Source organism: Diadema antillarum, unplaced genomic scaffold, assembly GCF_040938485.1.
Source record: "Diadema antillarum isolate AM-2024a unplaced genomic scaffold, OU_Dant_1.0 scf00000134, whole genome shotgun sequence".
In the NCBI taxonomy this organism is placed as follows: domain Eukaryota; kingdom Metazoa; phylum Echinodermata; class Echinoidea; order Diadematoida; family Diadematidae; genus Diadema; species Diadema antillarum.
In genome coordinates, this window is record NW_027271023.1 from 916,000 (window position 1) to 932,934 (window position 16,935).

Below are 16,935 nucleotides of genomic sequence, written 5' to 3' on the forward strand. Positions count from 1 at the left end.
GGATGGAAATCTTGAAGGGAGAGTAGTTGAAAGTTATGAAATAGGCTATACAATGGTATATGTACATGTATCAGAAAGTTGTGAAATAACATGATCGCTTAAATCTATATACATTGTATGTAAATGTATTTATTTCTCAGCCTCCAACCCCTCTGTTATATCTGTTGCTATTAAAGGCCCCTAAATTCATCTTCATACTGATGGTATATTATTCTGCTTCTCAAACCTGCCCCTCTTTTCTTCATACCACTTTCAAAGACTCACCCTGCATATTAATTTTCCGACCTCTCTGGACTTCCTCCTTTTTCAAATGCATGAATGACTCGTGTATATTTTCCCTTCCTCGATCACTGCTTGAATTATCATACAATTTATTTGTTTCTCATACTCTCTCTGTCTCTCCCCTTCTCTCTTTCTCATTTTAAAACTTTACAATGTTTGTTTACAAGACCACTTTCTACTCTCTACATTGATCAGTTTGTCTAGAAACATGTTTAGTCAGTGCAAATATGCATGAAGGAAAATTACACCACTATTGCAGGAATTCATTATGCATTTTATTCACTTCTTTATGTTCAAGCACTTTTTTTTTTCATGAAGGTATACTGAGTATACAGATGTAATCTGATCCTCCAATATCCAAGAAGTATTGTAATATATACAAACTAGAACTATCACTCAATGTTGTACTAACACAGTTACTGACATTTGCCACATCTCAGGTAAAGTGTTCAAAACCTGAGTGAGTAAGTAAATAAATCAACAATTTCTATGATTTTCATTAAAAATACTGTTACCATGGCAACACAATGTTTGACATTAAGAAAAAAATGAAGTTTGCCCAACTCTATCATAGCTGTCACATGTGCCAAATTTCAAGTCAAATGCTTAAAGACTGACGGAGTTAAGTTAATTCACATATTATTGTATGATTTTTATTCAAAATAAAATTATGCTGTCACCATATTGTGTCGAGCCCATGCACTAATGTCAATAATATTCGACCACTAATGGCTGTCGTATCTTTAAGCTATATGCTTATTTGACGACAGTCTTCTGCATTTACACTCCCGATCTTGTGCCATAATTCAGTGAGATCATATTCCGAATGGTTCCCAATCGACGTGTTCTCTTACTCTTTTCGTTAATCTGTACACGTACATGTATATCTCAGTTTTATATTCGAATGTACACACTGTACGTTCCATTCTCTTGTAAACAACAAGAAATGACTATTTCATTTTTGTAATATATGATCGATGCAGAAAATTCCTAATAAATCAATGTAAATTTGGATCGTGTAATGTCATAACAACCACTATATGTCATAAGACGTCGACGACAAATGTCATAACGACCACTAATGTCACGACAAGTCGACGACAAATGTCATAATGACCACTATAATGTCTTAACATGTCGACGATAAATGTCAAAATCGGATTGACCACAAATGTCATAACACGTCGACGACAAAAATGTCAAAATATCAATTTTTACTGCAAATGTTATAACATGTCGACGACAAATGTCATAACGACCACTAATGTCTTAACACGTCGACGACAAACGTCATAATGACCACAAATGTCATAACATTGGACAAATATCAAAGTCGGATTAACCACAAATATCATAACACGTCGACGACAAATGTCAAAATTTCTGTTTTTACTGCAAATGTCATAACACGTCGACGACAAATGTCAAAATCGAATTAACCACAAATGTCATAACGCGTCGACCACAAATGTCAGAATTTCCAAATTTACGGCAAATGTCATAATGCGTCACAGGGGAGGATCCAGGAATTCCGTAAAGGGGAGGCACCTTTACAAAATCAAAGGTTGGCGCAACCTCCTCCCTTTTTGATTTTATCAAAAATAGAGACGGGGAGGGGCGCCGCGCCCCCTTTAGATCAGTGACTGCGTCAGCCACAGGTTAATGGCAAAACCCAATGCTTGCATTACAGGGAGGCGACTTTTCAAAACTATACAAGCTGGCGCAACCCCCTATTTTTTTCTTTTTATTTCTGTTGTTTTAACAAAAACAGAAAGGGTCATCAAAGGGGGTGCGCCCCCTCTCAACCGGCGATTGCGTCATCCACAAAATAATTATGTCAAACTCATTGCTTGCATTTCATGGGCGGATCCAGGAATTCCGTAAAGGGGAGACACCTTTTGAAAATGAAAGGCTGGCGCAACCCCCTCCCCCTTATTATTTTCCTCTTATTTCTTTTGTTTAAACGAAAAAAGAAAGAGAAGAAAGGAGTGGGTGCGGCAGTCTTTACTTTTGCAAAGGCGCCTCGCCTTTATGGAATTCCGTGATCCGCCCCTGTAATGCAGCATTGGTTTTGCCATTAACATTTGTGGTCGTGTAACACATCGTGTTATGACATTTGCAATAAAAATGGAAATTTTTGACATTTGTCTTCGACATGGTATGACATTAGTGGTCATTATGACATTTGTCGTCGACGTGTAATGACATTAGCGGTCGTTATGAACTTTGTCGTCGAAGTGTTATGACATTAGCGGTCGTTATGAAATTTGTCGTCTACGTCTTATGACATAAGTGGTTGTTATGACATTACACGATATAAATTTAAATTAATTAGGCATTTTCTGCATCGATCATATTTTACAAAAATGAAATAGTCATTTCTTGTTGTTTACAAGAGAATGGAACATACAGTGTGTACATTCGAATATAAAACTGAGATATACATTGTATGTGTACAGATTAAAGAAAAGAGTAAGAGAACACGTCGATTGGGAACCATTTGGAATAAATGATCTCACTGAATTATGGCACAAGATCGGGAGTGTAAATGCAGAAGACTGCCGTCAAATAAGCATATATAGCTTAAAGATACGACAGCCACATTAGTGGTCGAATATTGTTGACATTGATGGGCTCGACACAATAAAATTATGGTGACAGCATAGTTTTATTTTAAATGAAAATCATACAATGATATTGTGAATTGAACTTAACTCCCTCAGTTTTTGAGCATTTGACTTGAAATTTGGCACATGTGACAGCTATGATATAGAGCTGTGCAAACTTCATTTTTTCTTAATGTCAAACATTGTGTTGCCATGGTAACAGTATCTCTAATGAAAATCATAGAAATTGTTGATTTATTTACTTACTCAGGTTTTGAGCATTTTACTTGAGATGTTAGTGTTAAAGTACAACATTGAGTGATAGTTCTAGTTTGTATTACAATACTTCTTGGATATTGGAGGATCAGATTACATTTGTATACTCAGTATATCTTCATGAAAAAAAAAGTGCTTGAACATAAAGAAGTGAATAAAATGCATAATGAATTCCTGCAATAGTTGTGTAATTTTCCTTCGTACATATTTGCACGTGACTGTACATGTTTCTAGACAAACTGATCAATGTAGAGAGTTATAGAAAGTGGTCTTGTAAACAAACATTGTAAAGTTTTAAAATGAGAAAGAGAGAAGGGGGAGAGACAGAGAGAGTATGAGAAACAAATAAATTGTGTGATAATTCAAGCAGTGATCGAGGAAGGGAAAAAATACACGAGTCATATGCATTTGAAAAAGGAGGAAGTCGAGAGAGGTCGGAAAATTAGTATGCAGAGTGAGTCTTTGAAAGTAGTATATATGAAGAAAAGAGGGGCAGGTTTGAGAAACAAAATAATATACCATCAGTCTGAAGATAAACTTAGGGGCCTTTAATAGCAACAGATATAACAGAGGGGGTTGGGGGCTGAGAAATAAATACATGTACATGTTATTTCACAACTCTTATGCATGTACATGTACCATTGTATAGCCTATTCCATAACTTTCAACTACTCTCCCTTCAAGCTTTCCATCCATGCACTTCTTCTCCACTCCTTTTCCCTTCAATCTTTCCTGTTAATATTTCAATCACCAATCAACGGAGATCGAAAATTGTTACATTATACATTACTCGTCATGTGTAGGCCTATTGGTCGATATGCGTTTCAATATGGGGGGGGGGGGGGTGGCGGTAGGCAGGATTGGCTTCATCGATCTTCAGTCCACCCTCCCCCCCCCCCCTCTCACACAGCCAATACGTGAATTCGCAACATGTTTAGACCTAGACTATATATATCTTTATATATATATATATATATATATATATATATATATATATATATATGTATATGTATAGGCCTATATATATATATATATATATATATATAAGAAAGCTTCTTTTTGATTCGCGGGATAGGCTACAATCCTTTCTCAGGCAGAGGTTCTGAATTATCAGGTCGTGCTCAGTCTGCACACAGTGAGCTGAACACCATATCAAGTATACGTGTATAATGATTGTGTGTAATGATATGGGAAAAATGCATGGGAAAATCAAAATACATGTTTATGTATTTTACGTGGAATCAGTTCCCGTCTGTTGTCTTGGCAGAAATGCACCAATCTTGCAATGTTATTGTTTATTATTTTCCCTCTCCATCACGGGTACATATGGAACGTGTTGATCAAAGTTTTTGTGATGTCGGAAAATGCGAGGATGTATTGCAGGTGGCCTATTGCAGGTGGCCTTCAATTTTGTTTTTCACATTATATTGGCATGTGTAACAGACTGATAACTCACCAAGATGCCTCTTGAAATGTTTTGAAAAAAGTTCTGCTTGATTTCACATGAGCGGATGATTATCAATTGTCTTTCTGCTATCATCTTGTGTGAATGGTGAAACAAAGTATTGTTTCTATTCAAAAGATAGCGCGCCAATTCATCTGCACTTACTGTTGGTGCTCTATAGGCCCTATAAGACAATCAAACCCACCTTCAGCCTAGACATTCGTAGGCGTTGTGGTGTAGAGGGGGATCTGCACATCTCTCATGAAGCGAGACTTCTCTATTCTTTTCTTTTCCCCACTAACAATGTGAAACAAAGATATCCGTAGACGTTGTGGTATGTAGACGTGGTAGAGCGAGACTTCTCTCTTCTTTTCTTTTCTTTTCCCCACGAACAAATAAGTTTAGCAGGAAACATAGAAGCATTCGCACATACTGTTTACATTTCCCATCACATGCTTTTAAATCGGAATTTTCATGTAATTTATACATTTTGCCTGGAAAAGAATTACCAAGAACTTTTCAACACAACACATGTTCAAAAGAAACCATTTGTTTCATATATGATTTACTCTACAGAGTGATTCATAGGGGCCTACTTATCACCGTCCACGTACTCGAACAGTTTTCGCTAAAGATACAAGTATGTTTACAAGACTGCAAACATTAGAATGATTTGCCCCTTAACAAATCAGACTACGTCTCTTGAAATGTCTTCAAACGTAAATTAAAGTAATTCCTCTTAAATGATTACTCTCTTATCTATATATATATATATATATATACACACATATATACTCGTATACTGTCCTACTTTAGTGGGGGGGGGGGGAGGGTTCGACAAATTGCTCAAATCCGATTTAGTGATATTTTCCTGAAAAAAATGGCTTAGAAATCAATCCTGTGAGATATGTCACTGGAATCGCCAGCGCAATATTATTTTGTTCATTTATAAGAAATAAATCGCATTTGTCACTTGCTGCCTTTTCCCAGGGCGGGGCGGTACAGGTTTGACAGATCTGCGAGAGCATTATACAGTGCAATTAATGTTTCTTCACCGGGGACATGGTGATGTGCACTTTACAATTTCATGTTCAATTTTCCTAAAGAGTACACCTTAAGTGGGGCGGCGGAATTGTGTGTGTGTGTGTGTGTGTGTGTGTGTGTGTGTGTGTGTGTGTGTGTGTGTGTGTGTGTGTGTGTGTTTTAAGTGTGGGGGTGGGGTAGGGCTCCGGGGCAGCGTTTTTGGCAAGGGTCAATGGTCGATTTTTTAATTATGCTTTTTCCGTTTTCAGTATGCACCAGACCAGATTAATAAATAGGACCATCCAATGCTCTCTATAGAACATCATCATGTTTACCATTAATCATGATGTCAAACATCAATATTCTGATAATTTGAGGTCATTTAACTGTCGAGGTCATCAGAGGTCAAAGGTGGAAACCTGCCTGTGCTCTTTGGAATATATGAAGACAATGTCATTATTGTGTAAGTTCCCTAAAACTCCTTACTACTTTCTCCAAGCCGGCGACCAATTATTGTACAGAGGCGGATAGATATTGAATTGGTCTGTCACCTTCTCTCTGTACTGGTCGGGGGTTAAATACTCACATAGACACCAATCATCACCAAAATTCCAAAAGTAGAAGAAACTAAATATTGTTCCACAACACCAAATGCAAAATGCGTTAGAATGATAAAATTTACATGGATAACACCAATGCTACTAACGGCATATTAGGCTCTTCGTCACCATCACTGTCCACTTTGTATCAGTCTAACAGGGCGCTTCAACATCTCCGATGACACCAGTTGACTATTTGGAGTTTGTAATTGCACTCCAAATTGGCGTAAACCAAAGTTTTGTCTTATCGTGACGCACAGTTTCTCCTCATGTGATGCTGCTCGCCGATTCAGTTACGACAGTCAGATCCTCATCACATTCACAGCGTCGATAAAGATTAGTTGATTGACTTGGAGGGGGCATGATGTACCAAGGAAGGGGAACTCCTGTCTTTATCTCTGTGGTCTCCAACTATTCTCAAAGTTCCTCTAAGTTCCAAAATGCTCTGCAGCCTTTGCTTCACTATATAGTGTGAAGCCGCTCCCATTGTGCTTGCCACTCTAACTGATTTCTCGGCTCAGACATGTTTTTTATAACTAATTTACTAACAAACTTCCTTTCTCTAAAGAATTTCATTGGCTCAATCTTATATTGGGGTGTGGTGTTCACTAGAAATTAATTCCTTATTGGTCAAAATGTTCAATTTGCTCCTCCTATTCGTTTCTGTGAGAATTCAATTTTCTAATGATTCATCTCAATTTCTGATTAATTCGCCCACTGTCTTTAGTTTCTTCATTCACTTCTTCTCTGTAACCACTGGTAAAGACTTTATTGTTCGTGTATATTAAAATGACAAACCAAATGGATATTAGTGTCCTTATGACAACCAACGTCATCGTTGTTCTGGGTCGTTGTCCCTGAATTTGTCTTTGGAGTTCCTGTTTGACCCACTCCACTAAACAATAAATGCTAGAATAGAGGGATACATTCTGGCAGGAGGGCCACCTTCCAGCTCAGAGGGTCATTTATGTTTGGGGATCAGAGGGCAAAAACACGTCATCACGTTATTCCCCGTAATTTGGCGCGGGGCTTTGGGGATGGAGAGTGCTGACCACTAGCGGGGAAAGTAGCCAATGTCAAACTCATAAATTCCTTTCACCATAGAATTTTCTTGGAAGAGGGGGGTTTGAAAAAAAGGGAACAGCTGGAAGGAAGATACTAGTAAACGGTTTTAAAAACTCCAAGAAGAGGAAAATACTTAGCATATTGGTGTCACAGGGTGTCTAGGAAAACGACTGCAGTGATTTGTTTTCTTTTACTCTCTATCCTATTCTATTCTATTCTATTTTATCCTTTATTATAAACATGTGCTAGTAGCCATCTGGGCTACAATTGTGTTTGTTTTGTACATCCTCTAAAGATCACCAGAGGTCAAAGGTAGAGCCCTGTCTGTGCTCTTTGGAATATGAAGACAATTTCTTGTAAAACAGATATGCTTGTTTTGTACATCTTAACCATGTTTATCATTAACTAATGCCACCACAGATCAATATTATGATATTTTGAGGTCATTGACCTCTAAAGGTCTCCAGAGGTCAGAGGTAGAAACCTGTCTTTGCTCTTTGGAATATGAAGACAGTTTCATTGCAAAACAGATAGCTTGTTTTGCACATCTTAATCATGTTTATCATTACCTAATAACATCACAGATCACTATTATGGTATTTTGAGGTCATTGACCTCTAAAGGTCATCAGAGGTCAAAGGTAGAAACCTGTCAATGCCCTGTGGAATCAGAAGAATTGTAGCACAAATGCATATTTAGTGCAGCGTAACCAACGTCTAGGCCTATCTTTCACAAATGCCTTCAAACATCAATATTCTGATATTTGAAGTTCATTGACCTCTGGAGGTCATCAGAGGTCAAAGCAGACTTACCTCCCGATCTTAAAATGAATCTCATGGTATATACTAACACTGGTGAAAGTTTCATGCTTTAGTCAAATTTTGCACAATTCTCATGATTTTGAGGGCTTAACCGCTCTACTAATATAAGCGTTAACTATATAATCTTTGGTCACTGCAGGTAGCCCATTAGGGGCCTACACATCCCCATCATACACCAATAAAGTTGTGGTCTTCCATGGAACCCGCAATAATATTGATTCCTGTTGTGCATGATTGATGAGATATCACAGAATATTCATTGCTTTTTTATCTCTTTCCTTATGATTCTCTCCCCCCCCCCTCCTCCTTCTTGTCAGATTTTTTGTTTTGTTTTGTATTGTCTTGTTTTTCGCACTCTCACCCGTTTTTATACGTATTTATACGTACTACTAGTAATTATTGGATGAGGGTCTACCACGGCGAGCAAAACTTTCACAGCCCGTGCACACACTCACTGATGAACGTGTACGAATCGAATCGTCGCGAGACCACAGAAATACTCACAGAACTCTTCGCGACACACAACCACAGAATATCTGTGCATACAACCCGAGCGGAGTAAGCATAGACGTTTTACGAGCGGTTTTATTGAATTTGATTGCCAAAAGCCACAGGCTTGCGTGTAAATAAAAAATACGCGCCCGGGAGGATGTTGACGCTGCGGGAAATCCCATTTTCGTTGAGAGAATTGGGGACAACATAATCATTACGAAAGTTTGATGTCCCATTAAATTATTTTGTACATCTGTATGTTTGAAAATCAATGAAATCATTGTTTACCTGTATCATCTCTAAATAATACCGGATGAAATAAAAAGGAATTGTGTATTTACGATCACATTATGCACAGTATAGATATTAGAACAGACGAGATAATTTAATGGCTGAAGGATTGAAATACTTTAAATTGGCAATCCTGCAAAGTTGTATATATATCATACTGGGATGGGGTGGCAGATCATAGCGGCGTCAAATTTTGCACTGACTGATGTTCACGCAGATACTGCAGTCATTTGATATGTTAAACAAAACTAAAAACAGTCCGGAAATCGATGACAACCACACATGTTCGAAGTTACCAACGCGGATAAGAGTACGTAGGGGAAAGGGAAATTTGAGTGTTCCTAGGTTTAAGTTTATAACGAAAAAACATTGTTTAATATTACGCAGACGAAAGATATAATTATTCATTCTGTTTCAGGTACTCGTAACAAGTTTGATTTAAAGTGGCAGTCACTCGAACATTTGTTTGTGTAAACGATAACGCGAGAAATATTAAAGAAAAAACGAGATTTATTGCTGATGATTTTGAGTTGTAATATGATGACATTCAGACAATAAAATAGTCCATGGAGTGCCAAAAAGTTTTGAAAACAAAATGAGTGTGACTTGTGTTTTCTCCGTTGGTCTGGATTTTTTTTTTCGTGGATTTGAAATAAACCAAAGCATGTCTGCATGTAAAGCATGTCTTTCTCAAACTGTTTGTATCCTATCCCATTCTCAACCATCGCAAAGTACATGTATACCATTTTATCCTCTCATATTGTATTTTGTACAATGAAAGCGAAATGTCGCAAATGTCGCTATTTCAAGCAACTACGGTTTACCTTTAAGCTTAAAAAATGACCAGGTATAGGTCTGTATATCATTCTAAATGCAGATGCATCTCAGTGTACGGAAGACAACGGTAGGTAGATAATACTATTTGTTATGCCTATCATAAAACAAAACAATATTGTACAAGCAGTTGAAACATTCGACACCCTTTATAAGGTAATAGTACTAAACTGATAATTGATAAATCATGTCTGCGTAAAGATTGTCACGATTCAGTGCGGTTTTGCGGTCTGTTATCATGCACTACACTTGTATTATGATAGTTTATACTCGTACAATGAAACCGAAGCATGCTGAATCTCCATTTCAAACAGCCACGTTTGATTGAAACATGGAGCTACTGGTCTCTGTTAGTAGCTCCATGATTGAAAGAAGAGAACACCATTTAAAGCGCACATTCCCACGGCCAGAGAAAAGAGAAGGGGAGAGAGAGGGGAGAGGAGAAAGAGAGGAAAAAAGGATGGGTGTCACACTTTAGAACGTCATAAGAGAAATATAACGGAAACCACAACTTCAATTGGTAATCCGCCCCAGTTGTCTGCGATATGGAGTGACTTGATGTGACACGTCACCCTGCCTGTACATAATACATTCCAATTGCGAGAGCAATAAAAGTTGGGATACCCAAATGTGGCATGAATATATAGGAGGAGAATGTTTGCCACAACAACACTATAGCCAAGCATTGACATGAGCCAGCGTAACAAGACATTTAGAATTTCTTCTCGTATACGTAGGCCTACTTCACATTCTTTTTTTTAGCTCACCTGAGCCAAAGGCTCAAGTGAGCTATTGCGATCGCCCTTCGTCCGGCGTCCGTCGTGCGTCGTCCGTCGTCCGTCGTCCGTCGTCCGTCGTCCGTCGTCCGTCGTGCGTCGTGCGTAAACTTTTTACATTTTCATCTTCTTCTTGAAAACCCCAAGACCGATTTTCATCAAACTTGGCAGGTAGCATCCCTAGGGGGTAAGGAACTCAATTTGTTAAAATGGGCACCATGACCCACCCAGGGGGCCCCCAGGGGGGCCCAAACCCCCCAAAATTAAGGAATCTTTAAAAATCTTCTTCTCTAGAACCAGAAGTGATAGAGCTAAGTTAATACTATGAGTTAGTACATTGATGACTGCAGTCTCAAGTTTGTTCATGGCAGAATCAGGGATGCCCCCCTTGGGACCCAGGGGAGGGGGGTGGGGAGGGGTTCTAATGGGGCCTAAATTGTACATTTTCATCTTCTTCTTGAGAACCCCATGACCCATTTTCACCAAACTTGGCAGGTAGCATCCCTAGGGGGTTAGGAACTCAATTTGTTAAAATGGGCACCATGCCCCACCCAGGGGGCCCCCAGGGGGCCCCCAGGGGGCCCAAATCCCCCAAAATTAAGGAATCTTTAAAAATCTTCTTCTCTAGAACCAGAAGTGATGGAGCTAAGTTAATACTATGAGTTAGTACATTGATGACTGCAGTTTCAAGTTTGTTCATGGCAGAATCAGGGGTGCCCCCCTTGGGACCCAGGGGAGGGAGGTGAGGAGGGGTAAAATGGGGCCTAAATTGTACATTTTTATCTTCTTTTTTAGAACCCCATGACCCATTTTCACCAAACTTGGCAGGTAGCATCCCTAAGGGGTTAGGATCTCAATTTGTTAAAATGGGCACCATGTCCCACCCAGGGGGCCCCCAGGGGGGCCCAAACCCCCCAAATGAAGGAATCGTTAAAAATTTTCTCTAGAATCAGAAGTTATACAGCTAAGATAATACTATGAGTGAGTACATTAATGACTGTAGTTTCGAGTTTGTTCATAGGAGATCCAGGGGTGCCCCTCTTGGGGGCAGGGGTGGGGGGGGGGGGGTTGGTTAGGAAGGTCCAAATGGGGGCCTGAATCGTACATTGTCATCTTCTTCCTGAAAACCTCATGATAGATTTTCGTCAAACTTGGCAGGTAGCATCCTTAGGGGGTCAGGATCTCAATTTATCAAAATGGGCACCATGCCCCACCCAGAGGGCCCCAGGGGGCCCCCAATTCCCCAAATTATCTTTAAAAATTTGGGCCCTTATTGTACATTTTCATCTTCTACTTCAGAATGCCTGGTCAAATTTTGGTAGAGCTGTGAATAATTTAGATTAGTGACTGCGTGAAAGGTGAACTTGCGATACTCAGGTGAGCGCTAGACCCGCGGGTCTCTTGTTTTTTTTTTGATTTGTCAGCGCAACTCTTTCGAATAATTTGCATTTTCATTAAGGTACGATTAGAATGGCCTCAAAGACAAAAATGATAACGAGTGGACACGTTTTATTACAATCATCGAGCATCACTGTGTTTTGTCTTTTAATGTTAAATGAGTTGTTGCGCTCTTCAATTCAATCGAGCAGCTGCTATTTTTCTTTATTGTGAGAGTCCAAAGACGACTTTGAAATCGGCTCTCTCTTTTTTTTTTCCTTTTTTTTTGTCGCTATCGCAAAATTATAGCTAAAAACGTTTATTGACTGAGTTGAGAAATTTGTTATTCTGTAGGCTGTAGTTGAATCATAAATTGATGCAGAGCCTCCAGCTATAGAGGGCAGCACATGGCTGTGACCTCATCTTGAGGAGTCAAATTTGCCAACTTTTCAGTGATTGTCAATTCCCTCGGACTTATACACAGCGTGTGTCACTAATATCTACATTTGTTGAATCCACATTGTTATGCCGGAATGAGCTTGTCACCTTAGAACGCTCTACCGACGCACAGAATACCATCAAGGAAGCCTATTATGATTCACCACGTAACAAACGTTATTTGTTAATTTAGGGTCTATCCACTATACCTTGATACCTCCAAGGGATCAATCAGTCCATCAAGCCATGCTGCCCTCATCGTTGCAGTGATGACAGCAATGGTAGCATGGTACCACCTTCTTTAACCAAAAAGAAAAAAAAAAGTGTTATAGACAAAGAATTGGCTGACCAGTTTTATCAGGTTTTCTTGGATAAGAGCGAATATTCGCTTGTCCTCACCATGCGTCTGTAAGGTTAAAACTGAAGCTGAAGTTGCAACTACTTCAATGTTTATTAGACTCATTTTATCCGGCCGCTGCAACTGAGAGAATATAATTATGAAGTCTCTAAATAAGCCATGTGTATTCGACCTTTTTTGTATAGATCTGATTAAAAAGTGTGTATCAATGACGGCCTCTGCCACTACGATCATAATCAATGCCAGTTTTGCAGCAGGTGTTGTGCCACACGAATTGAAAACAGCGGTGATATTCACAACCCTTAAAAGACCTCATTTAGATAAGAATATGTTATACAATAATCGACCAATTTAATTCAGACCTGCTGTTTGTTAGCAAAGTCACGGAACATGTTTCCTTCTAACGCCTACGAGACTACTTGTGCAGGAGAATGATTTTTTTTTTTTGATAACCACCAATCAGCATATCGCCCTGATCATAGTGTAGAGACATTACTTACTGACCTGATCTTGAAGAAATATATTCTGTATTTGCAGAGTACAGTGTAATCAAATCATGATTTCTATTTGGTGTACCTCTAAGACGTCCCTTAATCCTTGAACCTGGCTTTAGGAGTGTGTGATATGTATCATCTAATATCTCATTTCCATCATAATATCATAGATTATTTATGAAATCATATCATATGATAATCATGTCACATTCAATATATCATTATGTTATATGGTATTACGCTGTTATCTAATATTGTATAATTATTGTGTGTGTGTGTGTGTGTGTAAGTGCGTGCGCGCTCGTGTGTGTGTGTGTGTGTGTATGTGTGTGTGTGTGATTGTTCCTTGTCCGTTTATTGCACTAGGTGGATTCCTGAATTGTTTTTGTTTTGAAGAAGAAAATGGGATATGATTCAATCTATCATACTGGCATATAAACTGAAGCATGATAAACCAGCATCGGAAGCTCGACGAATTTCCGCCCTTCCGCGCGATATACCTTGTCCAAGGTTTATCCATGCTTCCTCACAGACATAATTCACCTTGAGTAGAAATAGTAATAACAGAAGCAGGTGTATACCTTTCTCGGCATGTATCATGTTGCAGTAGGTCAAATAAACGGCGCGTTTCCGACTGAACGACCACATTTTGGTAGAAAACTTCAGCCACAGTGATCTGATGCCAGTCTTTCTTTGTGGGCAATCGTGCTATTACACGTCTACTGTAATCATAACGCACTGCTTATAAAAGCCAGGTGACATGGCTCGGACAATCGAGACGAGAACTCGAATAGCTACGGGTGCGTTGTTCTTGGTTACTATCACCCTTTCATGCTGTTCTGGCCAAGGTGAGTACAATGTACTATTTAAAGGGAAATCATGACAGTATCTGTAGCACTATAGTTTCCAGTAGGACTGGCTCTTTTACAGGGGCGACTGAAGGCACTACGTGACATACACACCTAAGGCTCTAAAAAAAAGTACAACCCCCCCCCCCCCAAAAAAAAAGACTTTTGAGAGTTCTATTACTTTCAAAGGGGATGGGATAGGGTGGGGTTGAGAGAGTGAAGGAGGCGCGGGGGAGAGGACTGACACTTGAATAAATGAGCTCCACCCTTGATCCCTCCCCCCCTTTTTTTTTTCTCCGAGCCAGAACCTCTACATTAAAAACGTTCTGCCGCCCGTATTTAAGAATACATACTAGTAAGTTCTAGAGCTGGGAGGTACACCTCCATGCGTGGTTAGACCTATACCATGATGTACGGCTCGACATTAGTGGTGGCTCGGTGGCCCGGGGCCACTAAAAATTGATGTCCGGCCACCAAACAAAAACAAACTGACTTTTGATGGCCCGATCGGGCAGCTGAAATTCAAAATGAAATCTTATGTTTCCTTTTAGTTGGGGCCACTACTTTCCTTTTACCAGCCATCAAAATTTTGATTCGAAGATTTTAGTTGCCCGAACAGGCCACCGGAGAAACATGTTAGTGTCGAGCCTTACAATGTATATGATAGTACTCAATTCGTTTTTAACACACTCGTGTGAACGTATGTTAAGAGACCTATAAACGGCAGCACTGAGTGGGGTGTTGTCCAAGTTCTGGTCGTTTTCATCGTTCGCAAGCTCTATGCGTGAAACCGGTTATTACTTGTGTGTACGGTATCTTGACTATTCAGTACTCTGGCGAGATCTACTAAATGAATGTAACCCCAGACATTATCATCTGTTATTCATTACTATGGATTGAGTATCAAATGCTCCAATATCAATAGAATATAACAGTGAAGTTTGAGGAAAATCGTACAATTCGTTCAAAAGTTTAAATTTCAGTGCCGTCATCGTTGGATGACAATTACAGACTTTGACATTTTGTGGGCTCATGATTATGTTTTTAAAATTCTTCGAAGGTCAGAAATGTAACCCGGAAATTTCCCAGAAATGAACTCTTGATCCTTAGCTGTTTACAACGGAAATGAACTAGCTGCACAAATCGGAAGTCTGTTACTCCACATCAATATTTTTTTTTTTATCTACCACCATATCCCCCTTTAAGCTTACCATACAAAATAGACATTTGATATCATGGGACATATGCTCACATGGCAAATCGATCAATCACAGTTCAATAAGGAGAATCATGTTAAAACTGCTGCAATTGAACAAAATAACATAAGAATAAGTGGCTTGTTTATGTACAATGACGTATAATTAGAATCAAAGAGAATTGGCATATTAAAATATGTGCACATATTTATATAGGGCCTACATACCCTAATTGACATTGGAATCTGACAGTTGACTTTAATCTGACAATTTTGGAATTTGACAATTGACTTTAATTCAGAGTGAATCCGTAAAGAGACCAATAAAATTTAGTAAGAAGTTGTATAAGTTGCACTGTTCAAGAGTAAGTGTCATTGTTAAAGACACACGAACTAAAGGAGGTGTGTCTTTATTAGTAATACTACTAATACTATAAGTAATACTATACTTGAAAAATTGTGCATGGATTTTGCTGACATTTTAATTCAAACCAGACCAGGATAATTCAAATTCATGAAATTTACGTCGATGCAGGGCAATTTGTCAATCAGTTGCAAGACCAGAATAAGTCCGTTGGATAGTAAAAGAAATTAATAGGTCAGTAGTATTTAATGATCCGGATATAAGATCTTGTTATTGTTGTTGTTTTTGTCTTTTAATGATATAGGCCCATTAGCACAGTACTATGATTTGACTTTAGAGTCCCTATATTTCCTTTGTGAAGGTTCTGGCTTTCCTAGCTCGTAGATATCTCATACTTTTATGCTTACATATATCTTACCACAGACCAGCCATTCAACACCACTCTGTGTTTGCAGGCTAAAACTTGCGCAGAATGCATCCAAACAGACCTGCAGTGTGTATGGTGCACTGATCATGTGAGTATAGTGATGGCAATGTATTTCACCTTCTGCTAAAGTGAAACACCATATATATACATCGATTTAGATGTTCTCTTCTTATGGGGAGACAAAAAAATGGTAATATGATTACCTACTACAGTAAGTGGACACAAGACCTTAAGTAGAGAAGTTTGTGTTTCCGCCACGTTATACATTCTATTATCCCATCATTCAATTCCTGCTTTAGCCTACTGCTGACAACGCGCAGTATAGGCTACACAATTTCCGTAAACTGTCTCACTAAGGGTGTATGCAGAGTTGTATATATCTATATCATTTTCATGTTTCAAGTGTTCAATCACGATTTGTGTTCCACAAATGGAGATTTGGGCTTGTGTTCCACAAATTACAATCTTAAACATGCAAATAGAGATCAAACAATTGCAACAAAAACTGGAAATTTCTGTTTGTACAGGAAGAACTGACGATATAAAGTCTGGTTTATGTCGTATATCCAATGGAAAATTAGGATAACGTGCCAGGTAATCTACAGAAAATATGTAATTACATTTAAATAAAACAAAACAAAACGCGCTGAATGATGGAAGTTTCACTGAAATCGAAATACGAGATATAAGAGCGCTGTAAATTGCGCATGTTTTCACAATAGTAGTGATATTGGCTACAACCGTATCTGGGGCTATTATCTTTCTCATTGCTAGTCTCCTAGACCTGTATACACTATCATTCACATCTCTTCACATTATGAGATGAATATTAGAGTTGTAATAATGTAGCAGTGATTTCTAGGGGAGGTGGTTGAGAGGGGCTTGAAAGTACCCGCATATTGTGATTGTATGTCAAGGTGAAATA